Source organism: Bufo gargarizans, chromosome 3 (genome assembly GCF_014858855.1).
Source record: "Bufo gargarizans isolate SCDJY-AF-19 chromosome 3, ASM1485885v1, whole genome shotgun sequence".
In the NCBI taxonomy this organism is placed as follows: domain Eukaryota; kingdom Metazoa; phylum Chordata; class Amphibia; order Anura; family Bufonidae; genus Bufo; species Bufo gargarizans.
Window position 1 is genome coordinate 411,748,263 of NC_058082.1, and position 20,092 is coordinate 411,768,354.

At 42.4% G+C, this 20,092-nt stretch overlaps 1 protein-coding gene across 1 annotated transcript in view; it reads left to right on the forward strand.

The window, feature by feature from the left end:
- Positions 1–11,899: 11,899 nt before the first annotated feature.
- Positions 11,900–20,092, forward strand: part of LOC122933396 (polymeric immunoglobulin receptor-like) — a 276,468-nt gene continuing 268,275 nt past the window's right edge. The window contains exon 1 of the mRNA XM_044288366.1: positions 11,900–11,989. The gene's annotated coding sequence lies outside the window, so the exon portion shown is untranslated. The remainder of the gene's footprint in view (positions 11,990–20,092) is intronic.

The following is a 20,092-nucleotide window of genomic DNA, read 5'->3' on the forward strand; positions in this document are numbered from 1 at the left end:
AGGAGGTTCCTTGACGCCAACCACCAGTGTAGTGAGCCGTCTACAGAAGCGACATTTCCCCAATGTCGTTGCTGGTACCTCAAACCAAGCGTCACCCCGAAAAAGATGTCGTGTCTGTAGCAGGAGTGGAATAAGGCGTGACACACGCTATTTCTGTCCTGACTGCCCTGACCACCCTGCTCTGTGCTTAGGGGAGTGTTTCCGGAAGTACCACACACAGGTACACTTAGTATAGGGATTGCGTTACACAGGACAGGCACACATGGGTCTTAGGGCCCTGTCACACAGAGCTGCTGCAAACCTCTCCTTTCACCTGGGACAAAGTGCATAATGTACTTCGCCACATCTCTGGGCGATTTGCGCTTTGCACATTGTCCCATGGGGAAGGAGAGGTTTGTCCTATAAAGGTTAAAAAAATTAAAATCACAGGTAAGCAAAAAAGTTAATGTTCCAAAATTTCAATAAAGTTTATAAAAGTTAATGTTCTGTTTCAAATGTTATATAAAGTTAATGTTAATAAATTTATTGCGTTGCGGACAGTTTTTTTTTTACCTTCTAGGTAGACCAACCAGCTGCAGCACTTATGTGCATTCTGACAGAAGCATTGCGCTGCTGTCAGATTACACAAAAGTCAGTGTATGCGGCGCTGCAAGACGAGATTTCTCCTTTGCAGTAAAAAAGATACATTTGCGGCTTATGAGCTGAGGGGTGGTGTTCATATGCTTTGGCAAACACTTTGTATATAAAAAAAGTTATATAAAAATTCTGGCAATGATTTATTCATTCACATCGATTGATGTGAATGGAGAAGTTGGGTTTTCCAGGGCATATGGGCTGAGTGGGTTTGGATGTTGAGCGGAGCTCCTATGTCCTGGCAGATGCCTTTCCCCTCCTTTTTGTTTTGCACATTTTTTAGCAGAGATTTTTTGATCCACATTGATCGATGCGAATAAAGAAATATGTGCCGTTTTTTTTTTTTCAGCCCAGAGGCTGAACAGAAAAAAAAAATCTCATTACCCGTATGCTCAATATAAGGAGAATAGCAGAAACTCCTAATGCTGGCCATACATGTAATGATTGTGGAGACCCTTAAATGCCAGGGCAGTACAAACACCCCACAAATGACCCCATTTATGAAAGAAGACACCCCAAGGTATTCGCTGAGGGGCATATTGAGTCCATGAAAGATTGAACTTTTTGTCCCAAGTTAGCAGAAAGGGAGACTTTGTTAGAAAAAAAAATAAAAAATTTACGCTAACTTGTGCCATAATACTTGTGGGGTATTTATACTGCCCTGGCATTTTAGGTGCCCTAAAGCGTGAGAAGAAGTCTGGAATCCAAATGTCTAAAAATGCCCTCCTAAAAGGAATTTTAGCCCCTTTGCGCCCCTAGGCTGCAAAAAAAGTCACACATGTGGTATCACCGTACTGGCATTTTAGGGGCCCTAAAGCGTGAGAAGAAGTCTGGAATCCAAATGTCTAAAAATGCCCTCCTAAATGGTACTCATTGAAATTTGGGCCCCTTTGCACACCTAGGCTGCAAAAAAGTGTCACACATGTGGTATCGCCGTACTCAGGAGAAGTAGGGCAATGTGTTTTCGGGTGTCTTTTTACATATACCCATGCTGGGTGAGAGAAATATCTCTGTAAATTGACAACTTTGTATCAAAAAATGGGAAAAGTTGTCTTTTACAGAGAAATTTATCTCACCCAGCATGGGTATATGTAAAAATACACCCCAAAACACATTGCCCTACTTCTTCTGAGTACGGAGATACCAAATGTGTGACACTTTTTGCAGCCTAGGTGCGCAAAGGGGCCCAAATTCCAATGAGTACCTTTTAGGAGGGCATTTTTACACATTTGGATTCCAAACTACTCACACTTTAGGGCCCCTAAAATGCAAGGACAGTATAAATACCCCACATGTGACCCTATTTTGGAAAGAAGACACCCCAATGTATTCCGTGAGGGGTATGGTGAGTTCATGTAAAATTTTATTTTTTGTCACAAGTTAGTGGAATATAAGACTTTGTAAGAAAAAAAAATTCAATTTCCGCTACCTTGTGACAAAAAATAAAAACTTCCATGAACTCACTATGCCCATCAGCGATTACCTTAGGGTGTCTACTTTCTGAAATGGGGTCATTTGTGGGGTGTTTCTACTGTCTGGGCATTGTAGAACCTCAGAAAACATGCCAGGTGCTCAGAAAGTCAAAGTGCGCAAATTAATTTTTTTGCACCATAGTTTGTAAACGCTATAACTTTTACCCAAACCAATAAATATTACTTATTGCATTTTTTTTATCAAAGACATGTAGAACAATAAATTTAGAGAAAATTTATATAGAAATGTAGTTTTATTTGAAAAATTTTACAACTGAAAGTGAAAAATGTCATTTTTTTTGCAAAAATTTCGGTAAATTTTGATTAATATAAAAAAAAGTTAAAATGTCAGCAGCAATGAAATACCACCAAATAAAAGCTCTATTAGTTTGAAGGAAAGGAGGTAAAATTCATTTGGGTGGTAAGTTGTATGACCGAGCAATAAACCGTGAAAATAGTGTATTGCAGAATTGTAAAAAGTAGTCTGGTCATTAAGGGGGTTTAAGCTAGGGGGGCTGAGGTGGTTAAGAGATACATTTTACCCGTGGTACCTTTACAAGGCCCTCCTTCTCCTGTGGAGGTAGAGGGCCAAGATTAATTTGTCATCTCTAAGATTATTGATGTCAAGGGGGTTCAGAACTCTTTACAGTACTTGGTCCATTGGAATGGTTTTGGACCTGAGGAGACATCCTGGGTACCAGTGCATAGGATGCATGCGACCAATTTGATTAAAAAATTCCTTGGGTCCAGAGGGTACTGTCACAGGGTGCCAGTGGCGTGCTTCTTCTCTCCTGCGCCGGCGATGCCCTGGGATGACACGGCAGCAGACACGCACGCCGTGTCTTGTTGTAGCACCGAGCGGGGAGCTGCTTGGCGTCTTGGTTGCCGGGGTAACGGGGGGCGGAGCGCGCTCGGCCACACGCTTCCTCTCTGTGTGGCCGTCGACCCCCGTTCCCATAGTTACGCTCAAGGTGCTGAGTGCCGAGCTGGGTACTCGGCGCTCTGCTACAGACAAGGATGGGAGGTCATGTGACGCCGGCCACATCACATGACCTCTGCCCTTCAGTATATAAACAGGCAACCTGCTAGCCACAGGTTGCCTGTGATTAATTTTCCAAGGCTATTTGTTACTGTGTTCCCTGCGCTATCTGGATTTTGACCGGCTACTGCTTGCTCCTAAGTTCCTGACGTGACCTCTTGGCTTGACTTTCGGCTTGTGACCTGACCTGTTCTTGTTCATTCCTGTGGTACTTAATTACTCTCCTGGTATTTGACCCCAGGTTCTCCTGGCTATTCTCTGCTTTCACCATTTGTACTTTGTCTCTCTCTTGGTATTGACTCGGTCCGTTCACTATCCTTTGTTTGTCTTGTCTGTCCTCCCAGCACGTATTCTAAGCTAGGGACTGCCGTCCAGTTGTCCCATGTCATCAGGACTTGCGAGGCAAGTAGGCAGGGCAAGGGGTAAGGGTGGAGTGCAGTGGTTACTATCCTTCCCCCCTGTGTGTGCGTGTACGTGACTGTGACACAAAGGGCAAGATGTGTGTTTCTGGGGCACCTTAACAACCTTGCCCATGTTGTTCTGGGCATAAATCATACATCCTTGAGTATATCTGGCTGCTACAGAGCTGAACCCTGGGGCATACCATGTACTAAATCACACAAAGTAGTTTTTTTTACTATCCACTAGTCCCTTTGCTCCTTCCCTGCCTGGTTGTGTAAGGTCTTAACAACTTCTAGAGAGACAGGAGGAGTTATTTTAGGGACCTGAGCTGTGTCCACTAAGGCAGGAGTTTGCCTAGGCAATTTGGCAACCATTGTTGCCCCCGATCTGCCTTGGCTTTTCCGTTTGCCTCCTCTGAGCCTGTTTTACAGTGACCTTTGTTTTTATCACCGCCACTCAAGTTGGCGACATGAGGGCTTCCATAAAAGACCTCACTGCTTCCCCATTTTGATGGGTTTACCTGAAACAGTCAGGAAGTCTCTGGCTTTCCAAAGTCTCTGGCTTTCCAAATGGGCCCATAGTCATGGACTATACCTGGAATCAGCGTAAATATTGGCCAATATTAGAAAAAAAACAAATGTAGAGCAATTTAGCTAATATAGTGCTATAATCTTTTTTTTTATAGTTGTAATTTTTTCCAATCTGAACTTCAAAAATTAGAACTATTAGTCAAAGAAGATTATAGCACGAAATTAGCTAAATTGCTCTATATTCGTTTTTTTTTGAATATTCGCTATATTGCTATATATTCTTGTTTTAGAATATTACGAATATTCGAAAAAACTAATATATTCGATATAGTGCTGTATATTAGTTTTTTAGAATATTCATCATTTTTTCCATTTAAAGTCATGACCTATATTCGCAATAAAAATTTGAAATTCAAATATTCGTGATCAACACTAGGGAGGACATGTTTGCTGTGCACAGCTGTCTTAGCTGCTCCATTATCAATAAAAAATGGTACTACTTCTTTATCTCCCAGAGTGAGGGATATCATTGGCAACGTACTTAAATGTGCTAAAATGTTTAAGAGCACAGCCAATACTGGATTGCCTGTTTTCTAGTCTTGGTCTAACTTTTCCTCCTCACCCGTCTTTGTGTCATCCTCATTGCCTCCCCAGCCATTCCTAGGTGTCTGTGGGGACAGTGATCCGGACACGCTCAACAAAGAATACAATTCTCTCATGTGGTGTGGACGAGGAGTACCTCAAACAGCGCAACACACTCTCCCATCTGGGTTCTGGGTCCCGCGGACTCTGTAGGTCCATCCCCCAGGATCATTATAGGGTGGCAGACTTACTTTTTCCTTTCTCTGTTGGGGAGGGGATTTAACATTATCATGATAACATTCATAATAATACTTCTCACTTTCTCTGTCTCTCTACACCTCCTCTATATACTTTGCTTACTACTCACAGCCAGACTTCTGACTGTTCTGTGAGCTTGTTATCTTTCCCTATATGCTTTTTCTCAATACTCTGAATTCAGTTTACCATGTACCCCACATGTCTACATTTTTCATTAGCTTGCTGATGTTCTTCACTGCCTGTCTACATTCTTTCTTCCTTACTACTTGTAACTGTCTGGCCTTAAAGCTACAGTTTAGCACAGTTGAATATTTCTGTAACAAACGTTATTAGGGGTAGCTTGTAGTTCGTTTGCTTTTTGCTAAACAGACCTTGGTTGCAGTAATTCCCTAGTCCGTTCGGATGAAATTTGGTAAAATCCCTCAGGGTAACATGCAGCATCCACAGGAACAGTATAAATCCCACAACGATCACAGATACCCAAAAAACAGCCGAAACATGATGAATGGTAGAAGAAGACTGCCTGACCTGCCAGATGCAGCTCTTTTTATTACATGCTCCCATGCAGGGGAGGGACACACACATTATCTTACAGTAGCAAATAAAACAATGGTTACAGCCACACAAAATCCTCCCCTCTGCCTCTGATACGATTACCTTACACAATGGGAAATGTAATTATCACAGGCAGAGAAATACAGTTTTTACACATATACTATAACTTTAAAACTATACATCACATTCTCATAAAAATACATATTCACAATCAATCCATTCAGGGGAACAACATATTAAAAAATGGCACGAATCAGACCAGAGGTTCCAAAGTTAGCAAAAGTATTTTGGGGGCCTGGCTGTAAGCATGCTATCCGGCCCAGACCGGTTTTACAGAGCCCTCTATCCTGGAGACAATTGAGAAGTAAGTCAATTATCTCTCAGGACAATAGCCAATACACAGTCAAATCAACTAATAACATTGTACATTACACAGGCAACCTAATACACCTATCTTCACAATTTCTATCACAATCCCATCATTTTGTGATTCTAGCAGATGGACAGAACCCACAGGGCCCCGTACTTCAGTTGACCTGAATTCCTGAACATCTGCACCAACCACAACAGCCTGTGATAAATAGAGATGAAGTTGCCTTCAAGTGCTGACTTTATCCTAGTAAAGAAAGAAAACATAGAAGTTAAGGCATTTAATCTTATGAAACAATTAAAGAATACTACAAGTAATAACTAATTATAGGTACAGTATGTGTGTTTTCTTCACTTACTGAGTTGAGTACTGTATGTGGTGCTACTTAGATCTATGTGTATTTTTTCGTGCTTGTAGTCGGATCAGGAAATATACCAGTAACTAAGATGGCTGCTGGGCAGGGAGCGAAGTTCCCTCAGTTATGATGGCCGCCAGACCAGCCAGAAGTTGCAGGAGTTAAGATGGCAGTCAGGCCGGAAGTTGGATTAGTTAAGATGTCCGCTGGTGAGAAAGTCACCTCAGTTAATATGGCTGCTGGGGGTCTCTCAATGCCATCTTGGAGGGTAGTATCAGTGTCATGTAAAAATAATTACTTGTCTGTTTATCATATATTTCTGTCCAGCCTAATTTCTTATATTATCTAGAATAGAATGTTCTAAATTCAAGGACAAATGTCATGTGTTCACTCCTGTGAGAAACTTTGTAATAATTTCACTCCTTTTTGGCCTAAAGCCACAGCACACACCTCTCTGTGCCTCTGTGATGATTTCTTTCATTTTTGACTTAACTCATATCAGTAGAGGCGATTTCACTCACAGTAAACTTGGCTGTGTGACTTTTGTCTACTAGTCAGTTTTCTATTTGGCAACACATAAGGCCAGATTCTTGGTCCACACAGACATAACAAATAATAGACATAACATTCAACATAGAACAGACATAGAAACAGACAGACATAAAGAAACATTTCCCATACATTAGCAAACACAAGTCTTTGAACTTATTAACAAATTTTATTTTCTGGATCTCAATACACAATCACTCAGTACCTCACACACATTGCTTTGTTATTATCTCTTAGTATTGCAGACATTGTACTCGCTATCACACATTCAAATATCATGACGTCACTCCACTCACAGCTGCGGCCCCCGCTGTCTCCCTTCATACACCTCAACCACCAGCTGCAGGGCGGTATATTCACCGGGCAACAGAGACATGGTACCTCCCTTGGTACACAGACAGACAAGACACAACACTCCCTGAGATTGATGGCAGTCACAACTGGACTTGACTCTTGACAGCCATTCCTCCCAGAGGAGACACACAATCAACGAATATATAAGACAAAAACAGCAGTCACCTCCCGCTTCTTAGCAACAAACAGAGCTCACCTCTACTGGCAGGATTTTTCCCTGGCTCCCACATCTAGTCAGGCAGCTGGGACTAATCCATCTGCCACCGCCTATGGGGATTTCCCAGTTCAGGCAGGAATTTGTAGTCCCCCCTTGAGCTCCTTGTGCTCCCCCCTGCCAGGGGATTTCTCCTGCTCAGCTTAATTGTTAGCTGAGAAGGCACCTGACAAAAAACATAAAAAGGAACCCACAGTAGAGCAAATCTTTCTTCTCAGTGTAAGGTTCTAGGGACTCAAGATTTCAACATCAGCCGAAGCTGCTACTCACAGTGTAACCATCGTCCAGCAGAACAGACAGCCGTGACTTAACTAAACAAAGCAACGAGAGGCAGGCAAGATAAACAAGTTTTCAGACCTTCTCTTGGGACCACGGCTCCCTCCTCAAGTGCCTTTTGTTAGGTCTCGGAGATCATCTACGTCGGCTACCGATGTTAAGTTCTCTCGAGACCCTCGTTGGGCGCCAAACTGTAAAAGCTGCTCTCAATCAGATCCAAATGTACAAACCGGATTCCCAAAAAGTTGGGACACTAAACAAATTGTGAATAAAAACTGAATACAATGATGTGGAGATGGCAAATGTCAATATTTTATTTGTAATAGGACGTAGATGACAGATCAAACGTTTAATCCGAGTAAATGTATAATTTTAAAGGAAAAATACATTGATTCAAATTTTCATTGTGTCAACAAATCCCCCAAAAGTTGGGACAAGTAGCAATAAGAGGCTGGAAAAAGCAAATTTGAGCATAACGAAGAGCTGGAAGACCAATTAACACTAATTAGGTCAATTGGCAAAATGATTGGGTATAAAAAGAGCTTCTCAGAGTGGCAGTGTCTCTCAGAAGCCAAGATGGGTAGAGGATCACCAATTCCCACAATGTTGCGCAGAAAGATAGTGGAGCAATATCAGAAAGGTGTTACCCAGCGAAAAAATAGACTTTGCATCTATCATCATCAACTGTGCATAACATCATCCGAAGATTCAGAGAATCTGGAACAATCTCTGTGCGTAAGGGTCAAGGCCGTAAAACCATACTGGATACCGTGATCTCCGGGCCCTTAAATGACACTGTACTACAAACAGGAATGCTACTGTAAAGGAAATCACAGAATGGGCTCAGGAATACTTCCAGAAACCATTGTCAGTGAACACAATCCACCGTGCCATCCGCCGTTGCCAGCTGAAACTCTACAGTGCAAAGAAGCCATTTCTAAGAAAGATCCACAAGCTCAGGCGTTTTCACCTAGGCCAGGGATCATTTAAAATGGAGTGTGGCAAAATGGAAGACTGTTCTGTGGTCAGACGAGTCACAATTCAAAGTTCTTTTTGGAAATCTGGGACACCATGTCATCCGGACCAAAGAGGACAAAGACAACCCAAGTTGTTATCAACGCTCAGTTCAGAAGCCTGCATCTCTGATGGTATGGGGTTGCATGAGTGCGTGTGGCATGGGCAGCTTGCATGTCTGGAAAGGCACCATCAATGCAGAAAAATATATTCAGGTTCTAGAACAACATATGCTCCCATCCAGACGTCATTTCTTTCAGGGAAGACCCTGCATTTTTCAACAAGATAATGCCAGACCACATTCTGCATCAATCACAACATCATGGCTGCGTAGGAGAAGGATCCGGGTACTGAAATGGCCAGTCTGCAGTCCAGATCTTTCACCTATAGAGAACATTTGGCGCATCATAAAGAGGAAGGTTCAACAAAGAAGGCCCAAGACGATTGAACAGTTAGAGGCTTGTATTAGACAAGAATGGGAGAGCATTCCTATTTCTAAACCTGATAAACTGGTCTCCTCGGTCCCCAGACGTCTGTTGAGTGTTGTAAGAAGAAGGGGAGATGCCACACAGTGGTGCAAATGGCCTTGTCCCAACTTTTTGGGGATTTGTTGACACCATGAAATTCTGATTCAACATATTTCTCCCTTAAAATGGTACATTTTCTCAGTTTAAACTTTTGTTCCATGATTTATGTTCTATTCTAAATAAAATATTAGAAGTTGGCACCTCCACATCATTGCATTCAGTTTTTATTCACGATTTGTATAGTGTCCCAACTTTTTGAGAATCCGGTTTGTATTTTCTCTACTGCTCCGAATTGTCTTAATCCTAGGAGTTTGCATGCATGGAAGAAACCACGCTGACACCAGGCAGGGTCAAAGCAGTTCTCGTGGAATTGTTCCATTGGCTAGAATACATAAACAAAGAAAGAGATAAGACTTAGCTTCTGTGCATTGTGCACTATCTTACAACCTTTGGTATGTGAACTACGTAAATATCTAGGTGCCAGCGCCATATTGCAATGGCTTCACATTAATATCATGAAATCCTCAACACTGATAAAGAATGATATCCACATTTCTATCAGCTGTAGCACCAAAGGCTGTTAGCGTATTCATAGATTATTGCTTATAGAAACCCTCTGCTCCTTCTAAAGCGATGGTCATTACAACTGAAGAAATGGTTGAATAAATCCTGTGTAGCAAAAAAATTTACTGTTATTGTTTTCGTGAGGATTTATAGCCTTGAAAAAAATCCTGAGAATCCTGTCAGTGGACGGAGCAGGAACCTTACTGTGTGTTCATGTGAATGGGAGGTGAGCTTCAGAACCCTGCCACTTGGCCTTTTCACAAGGGAAGGAGCCTTCTGCTTCTGGCACTCATGGCTGGTGTAGACAACGGTTGGTGGGGGTGCGGGAGTTAGGTCCCCCGCAATCAGGTATTGGTGACCTATTCTGAGGATAGGTCATCAATATCTAAAAGGTGGAAAGCCCTTGATATCCTTCCTGACGCGGCCATTTTCCATTTTTTTTATTATTATTTTTTTAGTCCCTGCCTTCTCGAAGCCATAACTTTTTTAATTTTTCAGTTTGCATAGCCATTTAAGGGCTTTTTTTTAGGACAAGTTGTACTTTTTAATGACACCATTTAATATTGCATGGAATGTAGTAAGAAGCTGGAAAAAAAAATAAAAAATGTGGTGGAGTTGAAAAAAACTGAATTCCACCATAGTTTATGGGTTTTGTTTTTACGACGCTCCATATGTGGTAAAACTGATTAAAGAGCAGTTTTTCTTCTGTTGATCTGAGGCTCCATTCCCAGTTATGATACTTTTTCTTAATATGCAAATATAGGGGTTGCCTCAGTTCAGCAAAAGCATTTATCATGTAGAGAAAGTTAATACATGGCCCTTACTAATGTATTGCTATTATCCATATTGCCTTCATTTTTTTATCACGTTATACACAGATCATTTCCAGGGGTTATAGCCACCGCTGCGCCATAAATATGAGGTAGCCCATGCAAGAGCTGCTGCGCATGCGTGTTGCTTCCACGGTTCTGACCACCAGAGAAACCAAAGCTTATTCCTATAGTGTGCAAACACGAAAACTGCTGCTGGATTGAAGGGTAGTCGCCACCCGTGGAAACGTCATGTATAATGTCGTGGAGAAATGAATTGAGTCGGCAAAGGAGGCAATATGGATAATCTCAATACATTAGTAAGTGCTTTCTAATTTTCTATACATGATAAATGTAATTTGCTGAAGTGAGACAAACCCTTCAAGCCATTAATGCAATGAGGGTGTCACCATTTCACCATGCAGTGACAAAACAGTGAGAGGGGCTGGCCACAGAAAGTGACATGTGACAGTGTTATCTCGCTTATCTTGTGACAAAGGCAATTGAAATCAATTGAAAAAATCAGTTAACAGTTTCTTGCCATGTTTCATTAAGACTTTAACCATCAAGTTTAGCTCAGCTGCATCTGTATGTGTCTATGCAGTTTCATAGGGAGGTTGCTGGTGATTCCCTTCAACATTCAATCGTCTAATTGCTTTCTCCATAAACTGCAGCGATTTATCATTTCAGTCTATGGGGGAATCAGATTGATCCTATCAAGCCCTGCCACAAGCTATGGCAGGCCTGAAAGCCTTTAGACGGTCTGAAGCTGCTATATTAGCCTTGGTTTTTCTATAACAGAATGCATAGCCCACAGGTGGTCACCCTGGAGTTCTCATAAGCACACAAATAAAAAAAAAGGTGGTAGCACTCCAGTGCCTCCTGGTAGGGAGAATAACAGAGCAAGACCTAACTTTGGATCCTAAATCTTTTGGTTATGTACTTTGTAGAGAGGATCAGTTGTAGCAAGGATGCAGGAGGTGCATAGGTGGCACTCCCCCCCAAAACTCTTGGGTCCAAAAAGCCCTCTGCCATATAAGTAGAGATCAGTATTGTAAATTGCACATAGAAGTTGTGATGCCCCGTTGCTTGATTTTTGCCTTGGGGTCAATGAGCTTCTGGTCAGCTGGAGGACTGGCAGGTGACTTTGTGTTTCCCTTATCTTTCCTCTAAACTAATAAAGTGGAATTCAATCTGGTGACAATAGCCTGTGTGATCTCAGCTGACCAACTTTAATGCAGAATGGAAATTCTGTGTTCAGCATGCCAAATATTACTACACACATAAACAAAAACCCAATTCTACAGTTGTGGTGTTGGGTGAAGGACAAAGGTTTATTATACCTGTGAGTGGCATCATGAGGAAGGCGTACCTGGGCACTCAAGAAAAGAAAAGGGCTTGATGCACTTTAACTTCTCAGAACAGACAGGGCAGAGGAGTGCAATAGTCACTTTGTTCTCCTGGGAAGCAGAATCAAGTGTCCCTTGTAAGTAAATCTGTAGCTTTGCCGTGTTCTTATGTAATGTTCACTATCTGCAATGTATTATTTTTTATTTACTGCCAGTGTCACTCCGTATGACTTGTGTTTCTTTGTATTAACAATATATGTCGGGCTAAGTGCAGAAACTTTCTCTAAATCTAGATGTCCCAAACAGTGCCACTTTTTGGAACAATTTACACCAAAATCTAGATACCCCATAGTGTTTAAAGGATTTTTTTGCAAAAATCTTTTTTGTTGGGTAATGTTTTTCAGAATTTCAATCTATAATATGCAGGGGTATATCAAACCCAGTGCCACTAAAAAAGACAGCAGTGTAATAAATGGCACTCGGCAGGTGGGAGCTCTATTATATATTTTGCATTGAGGCCTATGACATTTAATTTGCACTTGTCATTACATTTGGCATTAATAAATATTCAGTATATACAGTACAGACCAAAAGTTTGAACACACCTTTTCATTCAAAGAGTTTTCTTTATTTTCATGACTATGAAAATTGTAGATTCACACTGAAGGCATCAAAACTACGAATTAACACATGTGGAATTATATACATAACAAAAAAGTGTGAAACAAGTGAAAATATGTCATATTTTAGGTTCTTCAAAGTAGCCACCTTTTGCTTTGCGTACTGCTTTGCACACTCTTGGCATTCTCTTGATGAGCTTCAAGAGGTAATCACCTGAAATGGTTTTCACTTCACAGGTGTGCCCTGTCAGGTTTAATAAGTGGTCCAAACCTGCCTGGTTGTCGCTTGTCAGGTTTGTTGTTGTGCCATGTTCTTTGGTTATGATAGATTTGATGGTACTCCTGAGGATCATCAAAGATTTGGATATTTTTTTATAACCTAACCCTGACTTGTATTTCTCAACAACATTGTCCCTTACTTGCTTGGAGAGTTCCTTGGTCTTCAAGGCAGTGTTTGGTTAGTGATGCCTCTTGCTTAGGTGTTTCAGCCTCTGGGGCCTTTTTAAAAAAAGGTGTGTATATAATGACAGATCATGTAACACTTAGATTGCACACTATTTGTGGACACCATTTTACTAATTATGTGACTTCTGAAGGTAAATGGTTGCACCAGAGCTTTTTATGGGCTTCCTAACAAAGGGGATGAATACATATGCACATGCCAATTTTCTGTTTTCTAAACAATAGTTTTCTTTATATATTTTTCTCATTTTACTTCACCAACTTAGACTATTGTGTTCTGATCCATCACATAAAATTTAGATTAACAAAACATTGAACTTAAGGCCTCATGCACACGACAGTTTTTTTTCACGGCCCGCAAAAACGGAGTCCGTGGGTCCGTGATCCGTGACCGTTTTTCCGTCCGTGGGTCTTCCTGGATTTTTAGAGGATCCACGGACATGAAAAAAAGTCATTTTGGTGTCCGCCGGGCCGTGCGGAGCCAAACGGATCCGTCCTGAATTACAATGCAAGTCAATGGGGACGGATCCGTTTGACGTTGACACAATATGGTGCCATTTCAAACGGATCCGTCCCCATTGACTTTCAATGTAAAGTCTGGAGTTCTGTTATACCATCGGATTGGAGTTTTCTCCAATCCGATGGTATATTTTAACTTGTAGCGTCCCCATCACCATGGGAACGCCTCTATGTTAGAATATACTGTCGGATATGAGCTACATCGTGAAACTCATTTCAGACAGTATATTCTAACACAGAGGCGTTCCCATGGTGATGGAGACGCTTCAGGTTAGAATATACAAAAAAACTGTGTACATGACTGCCCCCTGCTGCCTGGCAGGTGCTGCCAGGCAGCAGGGGGCAGACCCCCCCCCCCCCTGTTTTTAACTCATTGGTGGCCAGTGGGCCCCCCCTCCCCTGTTCTTAACTCGTTGGTGGCCAGTGTGCGCACCCCCCTCCCTCCCTCCCTCTATTGTTTTAATACATTGGGGCCAGTGCGCGCGCGCCCCCCAACCCCCCCTCCCTCCCTCTATTGTTTTAATACATTGGGGCCAGTGTGCGCGCGCCCCCCCAACCCCCCCTCCCTCCCTCTATTGTTTTAATACATTGGGGCCAGTGTGCGCACCCCCCCAACCCCCCCCCCCCCTCCCTCCCCCCATTGTAATCATCATTGGTGGCAGCGGAGTAGAAGATTTTCCTACTTACCTGGCTGCTGGCTGCTGCGATGTCTGCGTCCGGCCGGGAGCTCCTCCTACTGGTAAGTGACAGCAATGCGCCGCACAGACCTGTCACTTACCAGTAGGAGGAGCTCCCGGCCGGACGCAGACATCGCAGCAGCCAGCAGCCAGGTAAGTATGAAAATCTTCTACTCCGCTGCCACCGATGATGATTACAATAGAGGGAGGGAGGGGGGGGGGGGGGGTTGGGGGGGTGCGCACACTGGCCCCAATGTATTAAAACAATAGAGGGAGGGAGGGGGGGGGGGGGGTTGGGGGGGTGCGCACACTGGCCCCAATGTATTAAAACAATAGAGGGAGGGAGGGGGGGTTGGGGGGCGCGCGCACACTGGCCCCAATGTATTAAAACAATAGAGGGAGGGAGGGGGGTGCGCACACTGGCCACCAACGAGTTAACAACAGGGGAGGGGGAGGGGGGGGGCCGCACAATGATATTCAAACTGGGGAGGGGGGGGTCTGCCCCCTGCTGCCTGGCAGCCCTGATCTCTTACAGGGGGATATGATGGGGTTAATTGTACTATCATATCCCCCTGTAAGAGATCGGGTGCTGCCAGGCAGCAGGGGGCAGTCTTGTACACTGTTTGTAGTGTATTCTAACTAGAAGCGTCCCATCACCATGGGAACGCCTCTGTGTTAGAATATACTGTCGGATCTGAGTTTTCACGAAGTGAAAACTCAGCTCTGAAAAAGCTTTTATGCAGACGGATCTTCGGATCCGTCTGTATGAAACTAACCTACGGCCACGGATCACGGACACGGATGCCAATCTTGTGTGCATCCGTGTTCTTTCACGGACCCATTGACTTGAATGGGCCCGTGAACCATTGGCCGTGAAAAAAATAGGACAGGTCATATTTTTTTCACGGCCAGGAAACACGGCTCACGGATGCGGCTGCCAAACGGTGCATTTTCCGATTTTTCCACGGACCCATTGAAAGTCAATGGGTCCGTGAAAAAAAACGGAAAACGGCACAACGGCCACGGATGCACACAACGGTCGTGTGCATGAGGCCTAAGGCTGTAATGTAACAAAATACAAAAAAAGTCAAGGGGGGGGGGGTGAATGCTTTTGCAAGCTACTGTTAGAATATGGCCAGAGTATATTGTTACCATGTTTGCCAAGTTTTCTGTAGGTAAGAATATATATAAGGACATTGGGGGAGATTTAAATCTGGTATAAAATCTGTAGGTACAGAATTTATAAACTTTAATAAGAAGCACATTACTCAAAACATTTTGAAGCATGTTGTGCTCCAAAAAATCTAACTCATGCCCACAATAGAGGCGTACACTATTTGATAAATGTCCCTTACTGTTTTCTTGCTAGTTCTACCTGAATCTGTATTTAGTAAAAAAATCCTTGGGTACTTTGCTGTAAAGTGCCATATAGTGTGAGGGTAGTGGTATGAATGGTGGTAGTTGTCACAGACCTCACACCCTATGTGGTGACCCCTCAACTGGTCGACAATCTCTATACTACGTATGTGAGGGAGTGATACACAAACAGAGAACGAACAAAAGAAAGAATAAGAGTAGTCGCATGGTACCAGGGTCAAAGAAGTGCCAAGAACGCCAGAAGTCAAAAACCAGGAGAGCAATACAAGACAAAATCACCAGAAGCCAGAAAACGTAGTTACAATACCAGATCCAGAAGTCCATAGCCAAATTAAGCAAAATATCTGCATGCCGGGTAGTGCTGTCACACATGCCCCCTGATGTTTGTTAGCCCAAGCACACTTCCTCATTTGCCCAGGGCTCCGATGTCAGAGAGGGCTGGGCCGCACTCTTGGTTCCGTCGGCAATCGAAAGCTTCTGCCGGGAGAACAATGACACAACTGATATGAAGGACAGTCAGAAGCTTCAGCATACTGTGTTAAAATAAAAAGCCAGAGAGACAAAAAAAGGACATCAAATAGAAATAAACCTATTAATCAAAAACACTGGTCTGCCCTGATTTCATGAACTCATTGACAAAAAAGAATACACCAAGATAGAGATGACGAATTACTGCAAAACTCGGCATTCAGATATGTAAATAATTACAGCTATGGTCTGACACAGGGTCTTATGACAAGGGGTGTAAAATTGCTCCCCTTTCAGCCCTACAAAAAGGTTCTCAGAGTTTACTTTTGGGTAGTGTACCTCTTGGTGAGAGTTTGTTGATTACTAAACATGCTTCCATGACGCACTCAAAGACATTTTGCTCAGTTGACAGACTTTGGGAGGGGGCACATCATTGGACTGAGAGAATCAGTGTGGTCATTTTGAAAAATTGCCAATCATCTTGACCATTCTAACATAGATGTTAGGAAGTGTTAGGCACGACGCGCGCGCATTGACTGGCGTCCCTCCCCTTCCTTTCATTCAAATACGGCGCGCCTTTGTGCATTTGCCAGGCTTGCTAGTTATGACGGACGATGTGGTGAACCTCCATGCCGCCAACTCTGGAAATTGGGTGACACCCCTCCAGTGGTCATGTACATCACCACACATGCCTCACACTGTCAACGGTCTATCATTACTTTTTCGATGTGGAGTAATCTTTCTGATTAAACATCCCCTGATGTCTGCCACATTGTGATACCTAACAGAGTGGTGTCTATTAGACTGACAGGAGCTATAATACTAAGCCCCGTGTCCCCTGATGATTTATGGGGCCACTGGTCTAAATAATTTAGGATATGTCATAGTAAAGAAACACGTTGGGACACGCTACATATCATTAGACAGGCACATTTACTGTGCTTATTTCTCTTACTCTACTTTACGGTATTGAACCTCATAGTATCACCGGCCCTGCTATACAAGGATTCTACCCTTAGCCACCCTGCGATAGGGTCATCTAGGGATTCTATATCAGGGCAAGGTTCCGGACGGGGCCACCCCTTGTGGGGCACGGACCCCGTGTTAGGTCACCAGGGCCAGGCTAGGCCAAGTAGGGAGGCATCAGGGCTAGTTTCATTTTTGAGGCTACTCTGGTATCCGGCCTTCTGTACACCGCGGATGTTTCCTTTCCATTACCAATGGACATCTGACGAAACACCTACCTGCTCCCTGTGACCTCCTCCTGTTTTAACCAGCTACACATGGTTATCCAAGTGAGGCCTTCTCAAGAACTGGTAAGACCTTTCCATTTCTTGATTTTTTGATTCCGTATCATCTCATAGGTTTCAGATATTAGGGATCAAACGGTCCCCCCTACATAGGCCTGTGTGTAAACCACCACAGACCTAGGGAGGACGACACCTGGATCGGCACGTAGTGCTACATACATGGCGCAGCCCTCCAGGGGTCTTGTCTGTCTTATTTTATTTTTCTGTTTGTAAGGGGTCTTTTACTCCCTTCTTGGGAGAATAGACACATTAAAAGCTAAGTTTTAAAATGTTACTGCTCCCCTTCTCGGTGGGCGGTGATCGGAACCCAGTGCCTGCTCAAATCATTGAGCAGGTACCTTTTCTAAATGCGTGGGGGAGGGCCCGTGACCCCCCCGTGTCGGCGATCCCCGCAAACCGCAGGTCAATTGAGACCTGCGGTTTGCGGCTTTTACCTGGTGCGGTGGCGGTGACATCGGGTCCCCGTGGGGCTGTAGGGGGGACTCGATGGCATGGAAGGCAGCGCAATACCTTCCTGAGGCATCGGCACTGCCTTACTGTCACGAGTCTGTGAGATCCAGCCCCCTGGATCTCACAGGCCAGAAGCTGTATGAGTAATACTCACTGTATTAATCATACAGCCAATGCATTCCAATACAGAAGTATTGGAATGCATTGTAAAGGATTAGACCCCCAAAAGTTCAAGTCCCAAAGTGGGAAAAAAATATAAAGTGAAAACAGTTGAAAAAATAAAGTTTCTCCCTCCAAAAATTAAAAGTTTCAAGTAAAAATAAACAAAAATGTAATTTTCCCCAAATAAAGTTAAAAAAAAATGGTAAAAAGTAGGGGGAAAACATATTAGTTATCGCCGCGTCCATATCGACCGGCTCTATAAACATATCACATGACATAACCCCTCAGATGAACACCGTAAAAAAATAAAAACTGTGCTAAATAAACCATTTTTTTGTCACCTTAAATCACAAAAAGTACAACAGCAAGTGATCAAAAAGGCGCATGCCCACCAAAATAGTACCAATCTAACCGTCACCTCATCCCACAAAAAAAATGAGCCCCTACCTGAGACAATCGCCCAAAAATGAAATAAAAAATATGGCCCAGAATATGGAGACACTAAAACATAATTTTCTTTTGTTTTAAAAAAGCTGTTATTGTGTAAAACTTGCATAAATACAAAAAGTACACATATTAGGTATCGCCGCGTCTGTATCGACCGGCTCTATGAAAATATCACATGACCTAACCCCTCAGATGAACACCGTAAAAAATAAAAACTGTGCTAAATAAACCATTTTTTGTCACTTTACATCACAAAAAGTGTAATAGCAAGTGATCAAAAAGTCATACGCACCCCAAAATAGTGCCAATCAAACTGACATCTCATCCCGCAAAAATCATACCCTACCCAAGATAATCACCCAAAAACTGAAAAAACTATGGCTCTCAGACTATTGAAACACTAAAACATGATTTTTTTGTTTCAAAAATAAAATCATTGTGTAAAACTTACATAAATAAAAAAAGTTCACATATTAGGTATCGCTGCGTCCGTAATAACTTGCTCTATAAAAAAATCACATGACCTATCCCCTCAGGTGAATATCGTAAAAAAAAATAAAACGGTGTAAAAAAAGCCATGTTTTGTCACCTTACATCACAAAAAGTGTAATAGCAAGCGATAAAAAAGTCATACGCACCCCAAAATAGTGCCAATCAAACAGTCATCTCATCCCACAAAAATAATACCCTACCCAAGATAATCACCTAAAAACTGAAAAAACTATGGCTCTCAGACTATGGAAACACTAAAACAGGATTTTTTTTTGTTTCAAAAATGAAATCATTGTGTAAAACTTACATAAAAAAAAAGTATACATATTAGGTATCGCCGCGTCCGTGACAACCTGGTCTATGAAAATACCACATGATCTAACCTAATAAGTCAGATGAATGTTGTCAATAACAAAAAATAAAAACTGTGCCAAAACAGCTATTTCTTATATATAAATAAAAACTGTGGCAAAAACCATATGTACCCTAAATTAGTACCAACAAAACTGCAGGAATGGGGTCATTTTTGGGTGGTTTCTATTATGTAAGCCTCACAAAGTGACGTCAGATCTGAACTGGTCCTTGAAAAGTGGGTTTTTGAAAATTCTAGATTTTCTTCTAAACTTCTAAGCCTTGTAACATCCCCAAAAAATAAAATGTCATTCCCAAAATGATCCAAACATGAAGTAGACATATGGGGAATATAAAGTAATAACTATTTTTGTAGGTATTACTATGTATTATAGAAGTTGGGAAATTGAAACTTGGAAATTTGCGAATTTTTCCAAATTTTTGGCAAATTTTGTATTTTTTTATTAATAAAAATGAATTATCTTGACTCCATTTTTCCAGTGTCATGAAGTACAATATGTGAGGAAAAAACAGTTTCAGAATGGCCTGAAAAAGTCAAAGCGTCTTAAAGTTATCACCATATAAAGTAACACTGGTCAGATTTGCAAAAAATGGCCTGGTCCTGAAGGTGAAAATTAGCCCGGTCTTTAAAGGGTTAATCAACAATTGAGCATTTTTGGGACCAGCTGGACACCAACTTCAGTAACCAATGCTTGTACAAAATCTAGAGACCCAACTGTAACACCTGTGGGCAAATTTTTCCAGACATTCAGCTAAGGCTCAGTTCACACTTCAGTTATTTGATCAGTTATTTCCAGTAAGCATCACTACTGGTTTTGGCTCACAATAACTGATGGAAAGAACTAACCAAATAACGGAAATGTGAACTTGGCCTAACATCTGAA